We start from the raw sequence: 17904 nt of genomic DNA on the forward strand, positions 1-17904 counted from the left end.
CCAAATGGCCAGAAATCTTACAAGTGAAGAAGACAGATATTTCGCAGCTTTCCTGTTAAGGAAACTTTCCTGTCTGATCATTCAGGAGCACTCTGGCAGCCACACTCTTACCACCAGAGACTGCTGGGACCGAGGCCCCCTTGCAGCAGGCAACTCCAGTGAGCCATTTGTCTCCCTACACACCCACTCTCATGCAGTCAGACCAGGATTCCTTACCAGTTCGCCTCCAGGTTTCCCATGGATCCAGGCTCCTGCTGTGTCTCTGAGTGTCTGGTCACCTGGCTGGTGCCACAGGACCCCATGACTTTTGTTTTGCTCAATCTGCAGCTTGCACCCCAAGGTACCTGCAATAAATATATTCCTCACCACTTCCAACTGGGATTCATCTAAAACAAGAAGATGCAAAAACCAGCTCAAGAGTCAGAGACACATCCTCATAGAGGTACAGTCAATGCTCTAACTTTATTCCAAAAATACATTATCAAGGGTCCTACAGGGTTCGCACACTCTCTTCTAACTTTCTATTGGTTACATTTACTTTCACACACTATATCTATAACTTTATTGGCTCTACTAGCCAAGGCACATTTCCAGGCCCCCCCATCTTCTGGTTTCTCACACTCTGGATAACAACCTCCTTCCTTGTTTTCCTCTATGTAGCTTTCTGATATCTGCTGCTCAAGGACACACATCTGCTGCTGGAGAACACAGGTCCCTGCTGTCTGGCACACAGGCTGGATTGTGCAAGCAGGCCTGAAGCAGTATATGTCCTGCATCATCTAAGATTCTTTCAACATTCATCCAGTATATATCTATCCTAACATTTAGGAAAGTTTTTCTAAAACTGTGAAACATTCTTAATATGAAACTACCTTCTTCTCTTTCCACTGTGTTACTTCTCATCCTATTCCAGTGGACATGAAACAAAATAATTATTCTGCTCCTTTTTGCAGCAACTTTTTCAATAATTGAATTGTAACCAAATTTCTTCTCATTCTTCACTAGACTAAACATGTCCAGTTATTTCTACCCTGGGTTAAGGTTCTATATTACTTACAATTCTTGTTTCTCATCTTCAGATTTTCTTCAACTGACATGTATATTTGCTTGGAGTGTAGTGCCCATATCTGGGCTTACTATTTTATAGCTAAGATTTTAGCAAGCTTTTCACTTTGAAGTAAAAGGAAATTCATCCACTGTCCCTATTTACTTAAATTATCATGATCATGTTGAATAAATAATATTTTTATTATATAAAATTCTTCTTAGGAAGAATGTTTCTCTCAAACATTCTCAGTCCTCTCTCCTGGCTGCCACTGCACAGGTTTTTTCCCCCTTCTGCCAGCAGCAGGTCTGTCTTGGAGCCAGCTGGCATTGGCTCTGTCAGACATTAGGGAAGATTACTGGCATCCTTTCACAGAAGCCATCCCTGTAGCTCCCCTGCTGCCAAAATCTTGCCACACAGACCCAATACAACAGGCTATTCAGTAGATCCAGAAGGTCCTTCCACCTTTATCTTGTACTCACAGGCTGATACTTTCATCCATAGGAAGTGGATAATATGTGGAAGTCTAGGTTGCCATATACAGTGTGTCTCTGTATTTGTACACTAAATAAAAACAACCATTAGCACTGCAATGTCCCAGTTTCTGACAAAAGGAAAGACTTTAAGCCTTTTGATTATTGGTTTCAATTCAGTCAGCTGAAAACTGGCAACACTCCTAACTACATGGGTGCGTAGCAGGAGGCAGTCATCTAATCATTAGAAACTACAGTCCTTAACTGTTTTGCACAGAGTAAGAAACAACTGTCTGATAATAATTACTTTTGGTCACAACTGGCCTCAATTCCAAAGTCACCCAGCTTCCAGCATCCTGAAAACTTCATTGTCTGGCCATTTATTTAGGTACTTTGCATAGCTTTAGTTATTTTGAAACTTTGCCTTTGATGACTAAGTGCTACTTAAATTTATTACAGATAAGTTTAAAATCAGGCTGTTTTGTGATCTGAAATATTGAAGAAAAAAACTCAACACAGGATCTGGAATACTGTCTGGCAGATTTACAGGTTAAAGAATTTATTTCATTCATTTTTTTTTTTCTGATGGAAATGGTGTTATGATAAGTCTGCTCTGAATATGGAGAATTCTGAAGAAAATAAAATGATATCTGTTCTTGAACATCCAGCGTTCAAACCTCCTGCCTTTGTTTCCCCCTAAATTCTTTTTTCTGTGCTGTCAGCAGAGATGTGAAGTAGAGAAATTTATGTTATTACGGCTGAATGCTGGTGAACATATTTGTTCCTGGACTATTAACAGTATCCGAAGACAATCAGAAGACTAACCAATGGAGATTACCTATGAGGATGATGAGCTTACACAATTTCCTAGCATGGTCAGGTTTTCTACTGGCAGTGCCAAATCTGAACAGCTCATGTTCCCACAGCACTAGAGCACACCAAATAAAAATCATGCTACAATTTTCAAGATGTACTTGGTTGAGACACCCAGCTAATGGAAATTCAGTGGCTATCTAACATCATGGGAGAAATGGTGCTTAGCAGTTGAAATCTCTTGCAAAGCTATATGGATCTATTTTAAAGCCTGTGCTAAAGTAAATTACATAGAATCCAGAATTTATACTATAAAAACCAGATGGAAGCCCTTTACGTCACGCAGTGCAATGAAATCTGTTCCCAGCCTGAGCACAAGCACAACCCCCAGCGGATGAGGCTGGGTAAGAGAAAGACATGAGAAAGGAATTCACTGATCTGATGCCTCTCCTTGACAGGGCTGATGAACAAGAAGCCTAACTGGGTAAAGCCAAAAGAGCTGATATGCATAGTTTTTTCCAAGGACCCCAGCTGAAACCCTTTCTTTGCAGAACAGAGCTCATTTGGGCCTCTGCATACCTCATTTGACCCTCTTCAAACCCCTCTCTGTGTGACTTCTCTCCAGCCCAATGCAAACAGTCCTAACCCCTTAAATGAGAGAGGTAAAATCTGCTGCCTTAATAGAGGTCTCTTGACCTTCAGATGCGACTTACATTTCCTAGAGACATTGTGTGCTTTTGATAACTGGCATTTTCTAACAAAGACACATTTTCAATGCTGCTGTGAGGGAAATATATTGACTACGTCAAACAAGAACCTGCATAACTTTTCTTTCATTGGGGCTTTTCTCTCTCTGTGACTGACATATGAAAGAGTGAAACTAAGTCAGACTTCATCTCTTCCCAGTGTTTCCAACTTTATTTCCGTTAGTCGTGTACACTGAAGCACAACAGTTACAAAACTGTTGGTTTTCACGGGGAAAACAAGAAGCTCCATCTCTCTGTTCTCCGTTCGGTCTTATACTCTTCATGTGCCATGTGCATAGGCACACATACACTGCCCATCATGGCAATGTAGGCCCTCCATAGTTAGAGGGTGGCCTTCCATCTTGTCTCTCTGCAGAAAGATTCAAGGTCTGAAATCTATACAGCAGTTTTTTGTAGTTTTGTTGGCAAGAGGAAAGGCAGATAAGATTTAGGTTCCTTGCAGAGCAAGGATTGTTTAAAAACATTTCTGATTAGAAATTACTTCTGACAGCCAGTGTTCATAGTTTCAGAACAAATAAATTTGCTGGCACTTCAGGGCTTAATAAATAGTAAAAAAGGTAGAATGTTTCCTAAATGGGCCCAGGAGAGCTTAAAGAGCTGGGGGGATAAAGCATAAGATCACCATAATTAACTGTTGTTATATTTATTTCCAGCTCAACTGAGAGAGGTTACTGGCAGGGAAATTTATACATTTTGAACTTGTGAATTTACCATTTTAAGCATAGTCAGAATCACAGCTATTTTCCTACAATTGTAAATAGAAAGACAGTTTGAGAAACAGGAAAATTTAACTGTCAAAAACCGATAAAGTAGAATCATACATAGGAGTGGTACTTTGAAAAAATAACTTCGCGGTTGGCTGCATAGATGTCAGCTTTTCTGTGGTGTTTTGAAGCAGTAACCAGCTTTACATCAGCCCAATGTCTGCAAAGTCCTCAGAAATCTATTAGAGTTCCCCATGCATGACTTGTAGCATGAAGTGGATGTTGGGGCTTTTTGGAAGTGAAATGGCAAACCACATTATATTGTTGGGGCTCTACAGATCCAAACAAATCTTAAAACTTTTATTTTATCTTCATGGCTAAGCTCCACATTCTTTTCCATGTCAGTAATGGCTGATACTGTTGGAAGATGCTTCTGACTACTTTTTGGACAGAACATCTCAACATATACAGGTTGTAATTCTCTGTGAATCAGAGATAATGACCTGTCATACATCAAAGGTGTAGAGGCAACAGAAGCTGGATAGTGGAAAAAGCTAATTGGGTCACCACACAATTTTAACATTTATTTATTTTTAATCGGAATTTGCACATTACCTAAACTTCATGGTGTTCTCTCATTTCTGCACCTCTAGACAACTAGTAAACAGTAATCAGAAACAAAGTAGTTTCTCAAAAACAATGATTTCAGATATTTCCTAGCAGATGCCATTCCTTGCTACTGGAGTTCCTTTTTTTCTTTTTTTTCCGGGACATAGTGTTTCACTAGTACTTTCAGCACTGATGAATGCTAAGTGTAAGCACTTACAATGGGGAGTGCACTGCATTCAAGTTTGCAGGACATTCTGTACATGCTCCGTTGACCTACATATGCCTTCTGTGGCTTCCACAAGGACACAAGGCAGCTCTGTTTCCTGTCATGAGTCATCACTTAAGAATGATATTTAAATAGGGGAAAGAGGAAGGGAAAAAGCAACTAACAGATTCCAGGGAAAAGCAAGTAGCAGCCTGTGGTTCTAACAGACAGAAATACAGGGTTTTTTCCTTTTTAGTAACCATCTTGCTAGGAAATCCCATGAAAGTCAGAGCCTTGTCATTTTTGTTACACTACAACTAGCATGAGTGGAAAGACTGTATTAAAGCATAATGCTGACCTTGTCTAACTGTAGTGAAGTAGTCATTGTCCAGGCATTTGTCTCCACTAGAGTTCCACAGTGAGAAATTTTAGGAATGCACACATGCAGAACCCCTTTTTATCAATGAAGATAGTCTTATCTTAAGGAAGAAACTTCTAGACTCTGGATCAGTTGTGTGATGCATGTGCACATTAACCTTCAAAAATATCAGGTGCCTCAAGTTTAATGGCCAAAAAGGTAAAGTCAAGTGAAGACAAGCTCTGTTGGGAGGATGAGAAGTGTTAAAAGAGACTTTTTATGGTTAAGTTAGTCCTCAGCTTGTACCTTCCCCTGAACCAACTAACACTGATTACTATAAGAGAAAGTATACTAAATTAAACCACTATAATCTATCAAAGTAATGCTTTCCTTGCTGTAGAATCCCCAGAGAAACATCTTGCTAGAACCGAACTTTTCCTGATGCTTTCTGCTTTGTTTCATCAAAGTGTTTTTCTGTCTTATAGGCAAGATGATTTTCTCTCTAGGGACAATGGGTTGGCAAATGAAATTACATACTTTTTTCCAATGTTGTCAAAATTCAATTTTTTTTGGTTGCTTATTTTTTACCATCATTTTTGACAGGAACAGACAAAAAGCCAGGAAGGAAATATGTGGTAATTAAGATGGGGGGGAGGGGCGGAAGAAGGTGAAGAACAGCACAGAGAGGAAATCAGACTCAGCTGGCTAAGAAAAACAAATAGAACACAGTGGATGAACAGCAAGGAGCAAACGGAGCAGTGAAGGGACCTTCTCGTGCTCTTACTGTAAAAAGGCAGGATGGTGCCACAGATATTAAAAAAATAAACTAAAAGGATCAATAAACCACAATCTGTCACCCAGGTTTTTCTACCTGTTCTCAGGCTATGAGTGACTGAAACTGATTAATTTGCTTGGTGGCTCTTGGCAGCCTGTACAAAATGAGCTGACGGTTATTTTCTGAGGAAGTTGTGTTCATATCCCTCTACTTCACATATCCTGCTACAACACAGTCCCTGTGTTGGCAATGAAACTTCTTTTGGTTTAGTAGAGGTCTTGCGGGCTCAGAAAAGAATGTCAAGGGGAAGGAGGAAGTAGAGTGGGTGTTAAAGTTCATATGCTCCTACTCACACCTCATCTCTTCTGGGAATAGACAGTCATTGTCAGTGATCTGTCTAAGGCAGAAAGTTCTCTTTCAAAATCACCTGCAGGAAAAAGTACTTTATTCTACTATTATTAACACTCAACTGGAGGAGGACACCACCAGCTGCACCATCACACCACAGGCTGGCTTTGAGTTTGATATCACCTTAATAGGGATGCAGAGGTCAGCTGCTCGCTCCTACCCCTACTTGCCTGCCACCCCTTTTCTTGTGCTGATAAACCATTTATGGAGATGTACTTTACAGCAGATAAAAGAAATTGTCAGTTTGAAATGTAACTTTACAGAGGGGAAAATAGTTCGGGGTGTTTTTCTTTTTTTTTCCACCCACCTCTTCAATGACCTAATTAACCATGCAGCTTCACACCCTGTGGATCTGATTCACTGAGGTGGGATAAATTGCATTAGTGAGGGAGAAGTACTAGGAGGAATAAACATTTTGAGGATCAGGATCCGGTGCAGAGAAAACAGTATTTGGAAGACCTATTTTGGGTCACCTGCTGAAGGGCTGTCTCTTTATGGGAGCACTGGGAGAAGCTAAGTCAGATGAGGTTTGGACGTCCTGAAAAGCTCTGGCCTATGACACCAGCTCTGTTCCTGGGCCTGGTCACCAGCAGTTCTATTGCTTTCCTAACAACTGTTTCCACGGCACTGCCATGCAGACGTGTTAGTCATCCTGGATGAAGAAGGCAGTGTACAAAGGTTCATGCTCCAGCCCCAGTCACCTCTTGTGGGGGAGGGCAGGAGCTGGTTTCGAAGGAATCCAGGCAGGACTCGTTTGATGAGGGTAGAGTCTCTTTCAAGAGCCTGTAAGCACAAAGTCCATGTTTAGCTGAACTGGCTGCTGCTACCAAAGAATTAAATTGTATGCACTCAGCTCATTCTTCCATTGGTAGCTGCAATAGTAATGTAGTTTCATTTAAAGTAAGAGATGGCAAGAGCTTAAGCCACAAGAAGTGGTTAGAGGCATTTCTATTGTGAAGGAACTGCTCCCTCCATCCCTTGGCATTGAAACCTGAAATTAGAAACAAAATCTAATGACTCCTTCCATGCACTTTTGGAAGGACAGACTACAAGCAGCATTATACATAGGCATTCCTGCAGAGCAGAGTTGTAGTAATGTCTGGGAGCTGCTATACTTGTTTAACAGGTTTAGCTGGCCTTTACACAACAGTACAGGAGTTGTCAGCATTTCCTGCACAGTAGCCATGACCTCCTGGAAACTGTGAACTGACAATGTCTTCTTCCCCACCTGGAAAAAAGATGAGGCACAGTTAAAAAAAGAAAAAGAAAAGTTAGAATGCTCCTCTGTATGGCTTCCCATACAGCAATCTGTGCATGGGATTGTCTTTCTCCATGTGCTGGGGAGAGACCTTTCTTCTAACAATAAAGAATCAAAAAGATAAAGGCAGTGGGAAATCTGTACATACAAGCCTAAACTTGTGTCCTCTCTAAAAGTGTTTTATCTGCTGAGGGTGGGAGGCAGCACTGATGCTGAATATTCTCAAGTATGTCAAGTCAAAAACAATTATGACAATACTTCTGGACCCAGGTCTTGTCAAACATATCTGCTCAAAAATCTCTACCTATTTGGTGCCTAGAAGATCACTCCTCCATAGTTAACTGCATCATCAGACTTCTTTCAGTTACAAATGGATGGGTCTGGCTTTAAGCTGGGTCCAGAGGCAGGGGGAAAAAGAAAGATGGTTTGCTGGCCTCCTCTCTGACACCTTGCCTATGTAATGCTCAGTTGAGGTGGTGAGTCTTTTCTTATCCAAAAGCCTTGCTTAGATTCAGTTTTATATCTTCTAAGTGGAACTAATAAATAACTGCTCTTTGACTGACAATTCTGTCATTTAGACTCTAAATAAATACTTCATTAATACTTGTTTATACATGAAACTGCCGCTGATTAGATCCATGTGTGGATACTCTTGTTCTGAATAAGGAATATCCATGCACAGTTATTTCAGAGCAGCCACTGCACTTTTAAATTCATTGCCTCCCCCAACTCTCATTAATTGCAAAGTGCGGTTAAAACAAACATTATAATTGAGACCTTGTGCCAGTGTAACATTGATAATCCAAGACAGAATGAGTGTTCTTCATGTTAGTTAAGAAGGCCTGAGAATAACTGTTGTGCTCTTACATTTACACCCCGTCTTGTTTCACAATATTTCATTTATACAGACAGCCCTTGACCTTTTTTTTTTTGCTGTGTCATCCTAAAATGCTGAGCTTTGGTAGGGAGAACTCTCTCCATTCCACACTTCCCATGATGACATGATATAAAGAATGTTTATTGAACAAATATGAATATTTCAATGGAAAAACATATCTGAATAGTTATTTGAATAAAAATTCCTGTACAGGAACCAAAGCCATTGGGTTTAATTTGTTCATCTATTTATGAATGTTTAATGTTGAGTTTGTTATATTGCCATCATGTCACTACGTCCAGCCGTTTTTCTAAATAATTTCCTTTGCCTCATCACACCTGATTCTATGGAGAGGTCCTCCTGGAGTTAAAAGTAAAGCCTATCTGGGAATCAAAATATATTCCAAGCACAGTGTGCACATATATGCTGCAATTATGTTTGATGATTAGTAGCGAGTGAATGTTCACTGCAAAAGAAAAGCAAAAATATTCTTGGCTTTTATAAATATTTTCTAATATTGCAGCATTTTTAATTTCAGATTTTTGAACTGTTCTTCCTTATTTCCTATTCGACTGACAAAATTAAAGAAAATTCAGCCATCTCAGTCTCCATGACTAACCGAGCCATGGGGCCAAAAATTCAAAGAATGGATGCAGCTATAGTGCAAGGGGCACTGCTGCCAATTTATTTTTGTTCAAAGCATGGGCAAAAGACCCTCAGCTATTGATACATACCCACTTGCAGTGTCTGCTGGTACAAACATGTAACTATCTAAATAAACATTTTTTAGTAGAGGCAAGACCTGCTGTTAAATGTCCTGTGTCCAAGGACAGCAGCATAGTCTTGATGCCCCTTTATAAACTTTGGATTCATTCAGGTCTTCACTGCCTACCAGATGTGAGCAGACTGCCTAAATCACATGGGAACAACAATCTGGATTTGGCTTTAGGACTTGATCACATGAGAATAGGGACAGATCAGCTGCCATGACCTACTTAGCTTTCTGGGAGGAGATGCAGCCTCTTGATCACAATAAAGTCCTCATATGGGAGGGCACTCATGGTGGTTTTTATGACATTTTCTGTACCAATGAGGAATAGCAAGTTCACTCCTCACAGAGAAATCTGCCTAATCCTGTGGGGAGTGAGGCATGAGGGGGCAGTTAATGGTTGTGCCTCTCCTTTTCTTTTGAGCAAACAATGTGTTCCTCCTAGCAGCTCACAGTCTGCTGGCGACCAGCTCAGCTCTGAAATATGAGCTATGGTAGATGGGGAAGGGAAGGGAAGGTCAGCCTGGAAGGGTGTGGGAGAGGATTTCCATTCCAGACACAGGCTTTTGGCTAGAGCACTATTCAAATAACTCGTGAGTTATTTGAATTATCAATGAGAAAAATTTTCTCTCCTCTCCCCTTTTTTAGCAATCCTGATGTAAACATAAAGGAAGATTTTTATTTTTTTTTTAATATTTCACTGGTTTCGTAGTCCTGATTGCAATGAGCATTTCATGGTAAGACTTGAAAGTACTTCTGCCTTTTCATTTCACGTACGGAAGTATGGTTTGCTTGAAAATATGAGTCCTGCTCAAATTACATTAAGAAAACCTTGGAACTATGATACACACCCATTAGCTAGACATAAATTAATGCTATTTTGAATTCTGCTGCAATGTCTCATCAGTTTTCATCGTTCTTCTCTCACTCTAGGAAACAGTTCTTTACATACCTCTGCTGGCGTTTGGAGTTAGTCTCTATGCTATCAAACACTGAACACTTTGTGTATATCCAGCATTAAAGAAAAAGAACTGACAAACAATTAGAGAAAAACAAGAAATACCTTGTTTTAACACATGATTTGCTGTGATAAGAGGCACTCTTAAAAAATATGCATGTGAAATCCATGACATTCAGTACATATATTCCTTATTTCTAGCCAAGGGATTCACAATAGAAGTATGGGGCAATGTGTGATCCAGAACTGGTATCATATCTTATATAGTTACCCAAGTTATTGCTCAAACTCAGGGAACTGTGGTTTACTTTTAGTAGGTTGAAAATGACAGCAGAAGCACGAGGCTCTTTGATCAATTCTACTTCTTCAGAAAAACTGTACACATACTGCCTGAAATCAGCAGGAACCTAATAACAGTAGACACTTTTTTAAAAACCGCTGGTTTTATTTGCCAATATATGCACATATTTGGTGACTGAAACCATTCTCTGGCACTATAAAGGAGTGCTAACTTTTCTCATCTTCGTTGAAATGAGGTAGTTGTTGCTTATTTCAAGTGAGACACTCTTCCAGCATAAGGAAAAAGTAATGCTGAAAGTTCCTTACACAAGTTCAGGAAAAGAAGTATTTCAGAGCACATTCATTAAAACACCCACCACCACCACCACCACTCATAGGTAAACAACAGAAAGCAGAAAAATGCATTTAAAAAAGCTGTAACTCAGATGAGTGCTACTGTCCAATCAATGAATGTCATTTAAAAGATATCTCCAGGAATATCACATTACTAACCTTATGCCTGCTCTGAGGCAAAGCCTTGTAACTTCTAAAGACCAGATGAATCACGATTACTTGGTCATTTCATAGCTCAAAGACCTGTAAACATGGACACTTATAAACTGTAGTCAGCACTGTCATACCAAGATACATCATGTTTTGTGCTGCTTATGAACTCTAAGCTACACTGTACCAAACAAAACTTTTTAACATTTAGAAGATAAATCTGTGAGAAAAAAAAGTAGACCTTATACTGAGGTCCATGGAGATATTTTGACCTCTGAAGGATTTCTGGAAGGAAAGATGCAAATCTACTTGTTCATTAATTCGGACTTTTTCTCTGTATGTTTGTTTTACTCTTCATTTGACCTTCTTCCTGGTTTATTCCTTTCCTCTGTGTCCTGGTTCCAGCCAGGACAGGGTTCATTTTTTGCAGTAGCCAGGAAGGGGCATGGCTAGGACCCAGAGGTTATTCTGTACCACCTCACGCCATTGCTGGGGATGGGGGAAAGGGACTCTCCCTTTGGGGGAAGAAAGTATTCCTTCCAGTCAACAAAACATGGTGGAAGGTCGCCATCTGGTATTGTCCATTATAGTTTTGGGGGGTTTTCTGTGTGAATCAGTTTCTTTCTTATACCCTCTGTCTTAGTATTGTTGCTGTTACTGTTCATTTTCTTACCTCAATGCTGTTTCCAGGAAATTGTTCTTATCTGAACATGCGACCTTTCCAATTCCCCTCTCCAGCGTGCTGCAGGGCAGGGGGGAGGGGGAAGTGGGAGAGGGAGAGAGAGCAGCGCATGGTTTGGAGAGTCTCAGTAGGGCACCGAATTGGGGAGTACCATTCCTTAACCAGGACACTGTGCTAGCCACCTTTCATTACATTTTGTCTTTTTTTCAGTCTACAATCCTTTCCCCTTTCCTCCTATGCCTTATGTAATTTTTCTAACCCGCTCTCTCTTTCCATTTTCTTCACCATAGTTCCTTCTCTTCTGGTGTTGTCTCACAGAACCTGTCCTCAACTCTTCTAATTTTGAGTTTACGCTCTGCAAGAAAGACACTAATGACAGTTTTGCTTTCCTCATCTCTTCCTCCTTCCCTGTTTTTGTCAAGTTCTGAGTAACCAAAATACTTCAGACTGTAAAAAAACTGCATTCATGATCATGTTACCATTTAAAATTATGGAGATATTTAATACCTTGCTAATGTAAACTTTCAGATAGTTGTAGAGAGTGGAAAGGTATTGCCTGAGCCTTCTGTTCTCCAGACTAAACAATCCCAGCTCCCTCAGCTGCTTCTCATACGACTTATGCTCCAGACCCTTCACCTCTGGTTATCCCTAAGAGGTCTTTGTCTGCATGGTTAAAATTCAGCCAGGTCTGGGGCAGAATAAAGTATCTCTGTAATTCTGCACACACATGCTGTGTAACACAATAGCTTAGGGTACACAAGAGGAATCCTGAGCTGACCAAACCTAATTACACAAACTGCAGTTTGGTCAAGACATTATGTTCAAAGATAAGACAGTGACAAAAGACAAGATGCTCCAAGATCTTCTGGAAGAATACTTTGTTAGTCCTACAGTTTTATACTCCATTAAAAACATCAGGCAAATTTAGGACTAAACCAACAAACTGCATTTATAGGATTCAGTTTTACTAAGCAACTCTTCACAGTACACTTGTATTTGTAGAATTTACACTAAAAGGATGGTATTTCTCTTTCACTTCTCTTGCAGGACCCATATTCAAAGTTCATTGTTGCCTAGGCAACAGTGGATAAAAGCAATGAAAGCAAAATATTTCACTGAACACCCTAAACTTGTGGTATTCTCAACTGTTTCTACAGATACAGAATCATCAATTCTAGTCTTTGCAGATAGGTGAAAGATGGGTGCCAATTCAATTTTATTTAAAAATGTAAAACCCAGTAATTTGAGAAGAGGAGTATGACCTAGCAGTTAGCTGTCAGATGATGGATGTCCTGTGCATGACTCGACTTGTAACTTCAGCAACTCCTTTAACCTCATTCTCATGCTTGTGTGAACAAATTTTTTTCATGTTTAGCCTATAAAAGGATCTGCAACACAGGTGATACGATGTTGTTCCTTAAAAGTGCCAAAACATAAACTTACTGTGCAATGTGTTAACCAAGATATCTCAAATATGCAAATGACAAAAGAGTTGGCTTCATGTTTGAGTCACTTGTAATATTTGACACTCTCATGGCTACACCAGAATGCTAGAATAAACACTTGGGGAGAAACATTTGGGATAAGAGAGGAGAGGAAAATGGTCTTTTATAACTTAGAAACTTACATTTTCTTCTTATAAAAATTCAATACACTTCAAACATGACAAAATTAACAGAGCAACTCTGACTGAAGCAACACATATTCACCATTATTTAAGAGATAAAAGAAACAGCTTACTAATCTAGTCACATTTCTCAAGTAAGCATGAGTTAAAAATTCTGTCTGCAACAGGAGTTTACAGTTCCTGCATTGGTGTCACAGATAATCAAGTCTGACTTTCTTAAGTACAGAAATATTTCAAGACACAATACCCATGAAACTGAAGAACAGAAAGGTTGGATTTTTTTTTTTTGTCTTTTTCCTCCTGTGATGAGGCACAGGTACATATATTGTTATTAAAACAGAAAAAAAAAACAACAACAGAAGAAGAGGATAAACTGTCCCATGCATTTCAATATAATTTTAATTCCACAGTACAGGATGCGACTCACCCCCATCCTTTGACAATACAGAGTATTAGAAGAGTATAGCCCAACTCACTTACCCAAACCACCACAGCTGACTGCACTGTAGTAACCAATATAAATAGTAAGTAGCTCTCTTGCTTCGTTATCTTTTCTGTCAAGGAGCAAGAGTACCTGCTGCTAAGCTATATTTACTTGCATATCTTCTTGTAGGGAAATAAGGATATGAACAATTGACATCTCCTTTACAAAGCACACTGAGATGAACCATGAACACCTCTGGTCCAGTGACTTCCATATTTAGTACTTATAAAAACCCAATTTGTCCGTATTGACATATGCTGACTCCTCTGGGCTTTTGAAGAACAAAATACAGTTTCTATCTGTTTCTACACCTTTAGGTTTTGCCTCAGCTAGATTACCTCCTGTGACTGCTTTGGAGTTATCAGAGAAGCTCCACTTCTTACTGCTGTGTGACCACAAAAATTTTTATCAATGGCCTCTCTAAATGGATCTACGTAGACTATAGATGGATCAGATAACTAAGCAAGGGAGCACATTGTCTGTATCACCATTCCCAGAGCTGGGGAAGCAATGAAAAAGTGACACATGGTTACACACTGAGAGGCAGCAACAAAAAAAAAAGGAAAACAACTGTTAATGATGGACAGATGGACAGGTGGACAGGGAGCATCTTCCATTTATCAGGGTTATCTGGAGAACAGTATAACCCAGTAAGAGAGGCAGAGATGAAAGACAGAGATTAGAAGCAGATCAAATGCTTACGAATATATCTGATCTAATACAAAGAGAGATGACAAGGCTGGTTTTTTGCTGTTCAGTCTAACGATTAAATGATTTGAGTTAGCCCTTAGGTTGAAACACAATGGGCCAATGTAAATTGCTGTACTAGCCCAGTGTGACAGAACAGAAGAACATGAAGACCAGGAATTGAATCTGTTTTAATTGCAGATGTCCACTCAAGTAGTGGGTAGAGGTGAAAAGTGTACCATTTGTTAGAAGGTGATGGACTTACTATGCTGCAGGTGGCCATTGAAAATGGATCTAGAAAGTACAATGTAATGAAACCATAATTTAGGCTGAGCAAGGATAAAGAATTTTCTACCAGGTAAGGTATTAAAGCGTGGAATTGTTTTCCAGAGAAAGTCAGGAGCCTGTGGCTCTGCGCTCCTCTGACAAGACACTTCAATAACAAGATTATATCAGCCACAGGAGGAAAAACAGCAAACGTATTTCAGGCAGCATTGTCGCTACCCCTACAAAAAGGTTCAGATGCCATTTTGTACTTCAAATGGTAAAGCGGCTGATCAAAGGCAACACTTATATATTTGCCAATACAGTGCAAAAGGTATCCAGAAAACAGGTATTTCAGTCCAAAAACCTGTGCCTAAAGGGAAAACCCAAGCTCCTTTCCCCACGCATGACCAGCGAGCCAAGGGCTCCTCATCCATCCCAGGCTGCCTCAGCGGCGCTGCCCACAGCCCTGCCTGCCCTCCGTACAGTTCGCTTGGCACACCCCAGGCCGGGATAAGCCCAGTCTTTCCGTCAGGCAGAAGCGGGATGCATGCGGTGGGACCCGCATCGGGACCTGGGACAGCATCCCGGGGGGCGGCTAAGCCTGGGGCAGCCCCTCACACCCGGCCCGGCCCCAGGGCGCTCCCTCCCCCGCCGCTCCCTTCCGCCGGCCGAGCAGCCGGCTCCTCTGAAACCCGACACCGGGCCCTCCTGCCTGTGCAGGTCTGGGGTCGCCCGGGGCGCGGCGGGAAGCCAGGAGCGGATTCCCGCCTGGAGGTGGCTCCAGCTCCCCGCTGCGGCGCGGCCGGGCGCAATCCCGCGGCTGCCGGCGGCGGCGCGGAGCCCCGCTCCGAGGGCTCTGAAGATCCGTTCCGGAGAGCAGCGCCCGCCCGGGTGCAGGGGCGGCCTCAGCAGCTGCTGTGTCCTTGCAGCGCCCCAACCGGCCCCAGCCGGCCCCAACCGGCTCCAACCGGCCCAGACCGGATCTGCTGGTTCTTCCTTTGTCCTCTCCCGCCTCCTCCTTCTCTCTCCCTTCCTCGGCCTCTCTCCGTCAGCTTCTCCCCCAGAGACTCCCCCGCACCCTCCCCACAGCCAGGCATGTCCCACCACCATGGGCTGCCTGTGGGGCTGCTGCTGCTCCTGAATACAATTAGTGTGTTATCTCTCTGCCCTGGCCTCCTACCCACAATTTCCTTCTCCTCCAGAGTCAGGGAAATACTGTGTATTTTGCGTATTTGTTTGTCTGACACTTAAGGATGAAAAATGCAGAACACAAGCTTTGCCGTTTTTGGCGAAAGCCGCCTCTGCAGGGACATGGCTGCACCTAGGGGGCTCCTTGTCCCCTGCCCCCCCTGAATTGAGTGCAGCTCTCTGGGTGCAGCTTCCTGCCTGTCCCATGCTTGGATGTGGCTTCTTGCTCCCCTGGCACATGTATGCCCCGCTGATGACACAGGACCCCAGCGACACGGGACCCCAGCTGCTCTGCCCTGTCCTGTCAGAGCCCTGCAGGAAGCAGTGCGGCTCCATTGCCAGCAACCACCACGGCAGAGAAAGGCCTCCCTGTGCCTGCCCGTTTCCCCCAGTCACCCTGTCAGTACGGAGACAAACCTGGTTATTACCCATTCCTTTCTGCCCCACAGAGATACCAAGAAGATAAATACCCCCTGCCTTTGTCACCCCATTACCACAGAAAACACTGCTTCTTCCTTTCCCCTTCCCCCAAACCCATCCCCCATTCTTACAGATTAAAGGAAATCAGCCTGACTCCATTTTGGAGAGGATATTGCAGAAGGTTTGACTTCCTTCTGTGGAGCAATTTCCTCCAGCGGCATCTGGAGCAGAAGGGAGACAGCATGCCTCACCCTGTGGGTGCCATGGGGTGCCTCTCTCCTGTTTGGAGACAGAGGGCACAATTTTTCTGTGGCTGAGTGGTTTTGCCAAGCATGGTTTTGTGCCATGCTGGAGTGGTATGTGTGCCTGGGCTTTAGCCAGCTCTGCTGCACTTTTGGTAATTTCAGTGGAAACTTTGTTTTCAGCCCTCCATGCTTCTTACAGCATTGAGGTAGTGACCCTACACACCTCAAGGGGACAGTTAGGTATATGTTTCCTACTTTCTTACCTGGCTTTGGTTTGACAATTCAGCTGAGTAGACCTAGTGGCCGGCTGCTGCTGAAGCAGTTCCCCACTTTCACCTGTGCTAGCTCTGGCATTTGTCAGACACCTCACTGAGCCAATTTAGTTCACTAACATACTAGATCCTACTCCCATCCTCTGAGAGATGTTCTGCCAGATTCATGGGTTGAGCAGGCTCACCAGAGAGTCCAGCAAAGTGCTGCAGCCAACTCTAGAGTAGGTCTGCCACACAAGTGGGGTGCAGCAAAGGAGTAAACAACCCCATTTATGGCAGCAAGCCATGGCAAGCTGGGTTTATTTTTCTCACTGACAATGTCAAGCTGTTCCTGAACAGTTCCTCCTCAGTGAGAAACAACAACGTGTACCTGCTCCTGAACCTCTGAAAGTCAAACATTCATCATCCTTAGGAGTATAAACACTAAAGATGTAAAGACTTCTCCATTAGGTGCATGCCATTCACACCCATATCTGGATGCCAAAATAGGTGTACAACTCCTGTTAGTTTTAAGGCACAGACAACAGGCACAAGTCACCTACTTGGTGTGTTGTGACAAATGTTTGCAGAATGCAGAGATTCCTCAAGTAAAGTAGGAAGTAAAGTTCATACTGTCATGCTCTCACCCAGCTGCTTGCATGCTCCCCATTCACAGCAGAATGGCGGAGAGTGTTGAGCAATATATTTAGTGCAGACAGTTCAGTGTGCAAGCTGCAGATTAAGCTCTGGGTGTCAGGAAATGGTAGGAGCCTGAGGCAAGTGGTTGTGAACTGGTGCCAACCCTTTGAATAATAAAGGGCGTGGGAACCTGTGGCCCAGCCAGGTGACCAGACACTCAGAGACGCAGCAGGAGCCAAGGACTCAGCAGGTAGGCCCCAGACTACTGCCCATAGACTGAGGGTATAAAAGCCCAGGGCTTCCTTTGTTCGTGGACCCTCCTTGGCACCAGCTCGAGGTGTTTCTGCATTATCGCACCATGATTAAATTTCTTTAAGGATCCAGAGGTCTGAGACTGCTATGGGAAACCTGGGTCCAAGCCAGTAAGGGAACCTTGTCTGACTGCACGAGAGTGTGTGTGTAGGAAGTCAAGAGGGTCACTTGTCGGCTCACTGGAGCCACCTGCTGCATAGGGGCTTCAGTCCCAGCAGGTAAAGTCTCTGGTGGTGGGAATGTGACTGGCAAGAGTGGCTCCTGGGTGGTCAGACAGGAAAGTTTCCTTAACAGACCTTG

The 17904-nt window shown here is 42.5% G+C and overlaps 1 long non-coding RNA gene across 1 annotated transcript; it reads right to left on the minus strand.

Annotated features, from left to right (window-relative positions):
• Positions 1–161: 161 nt before the first annotated feature.
• On the minus strand, positions 162–16243 carry LOC135414437 (uncharacterized). The gene is made up of 3 exons (XR_010430689.1): positions 11664–16243; positions 1058–10821; positions 162–386 (listed from the first exon to the last, which is right to left on the minus strand). It is a non-coding gene; the product is annotated as an uncharacterized LOC135414437 (long non-coding RNA).
• Between the last annotated feature and the right edge of the window lie 1661 nt (positions 16244–17904).

The sequence above is a fragment of the Pseudopipra pipra genome, chromosome 5 (assembly GCF_036250125.1).
Source record: "Pseudopipra pipra isolate bDixPip1 chromosome 5, bDixPip1.hap1, whole genome shotgun sequence".
In the NCBI taxonomy this organism is placed as follows: Eukaryota; Metazoa; Chordata; class Aves; order Passeriformes; family Pipridae; genus Pseudopipra; species Pseudopipra pipra.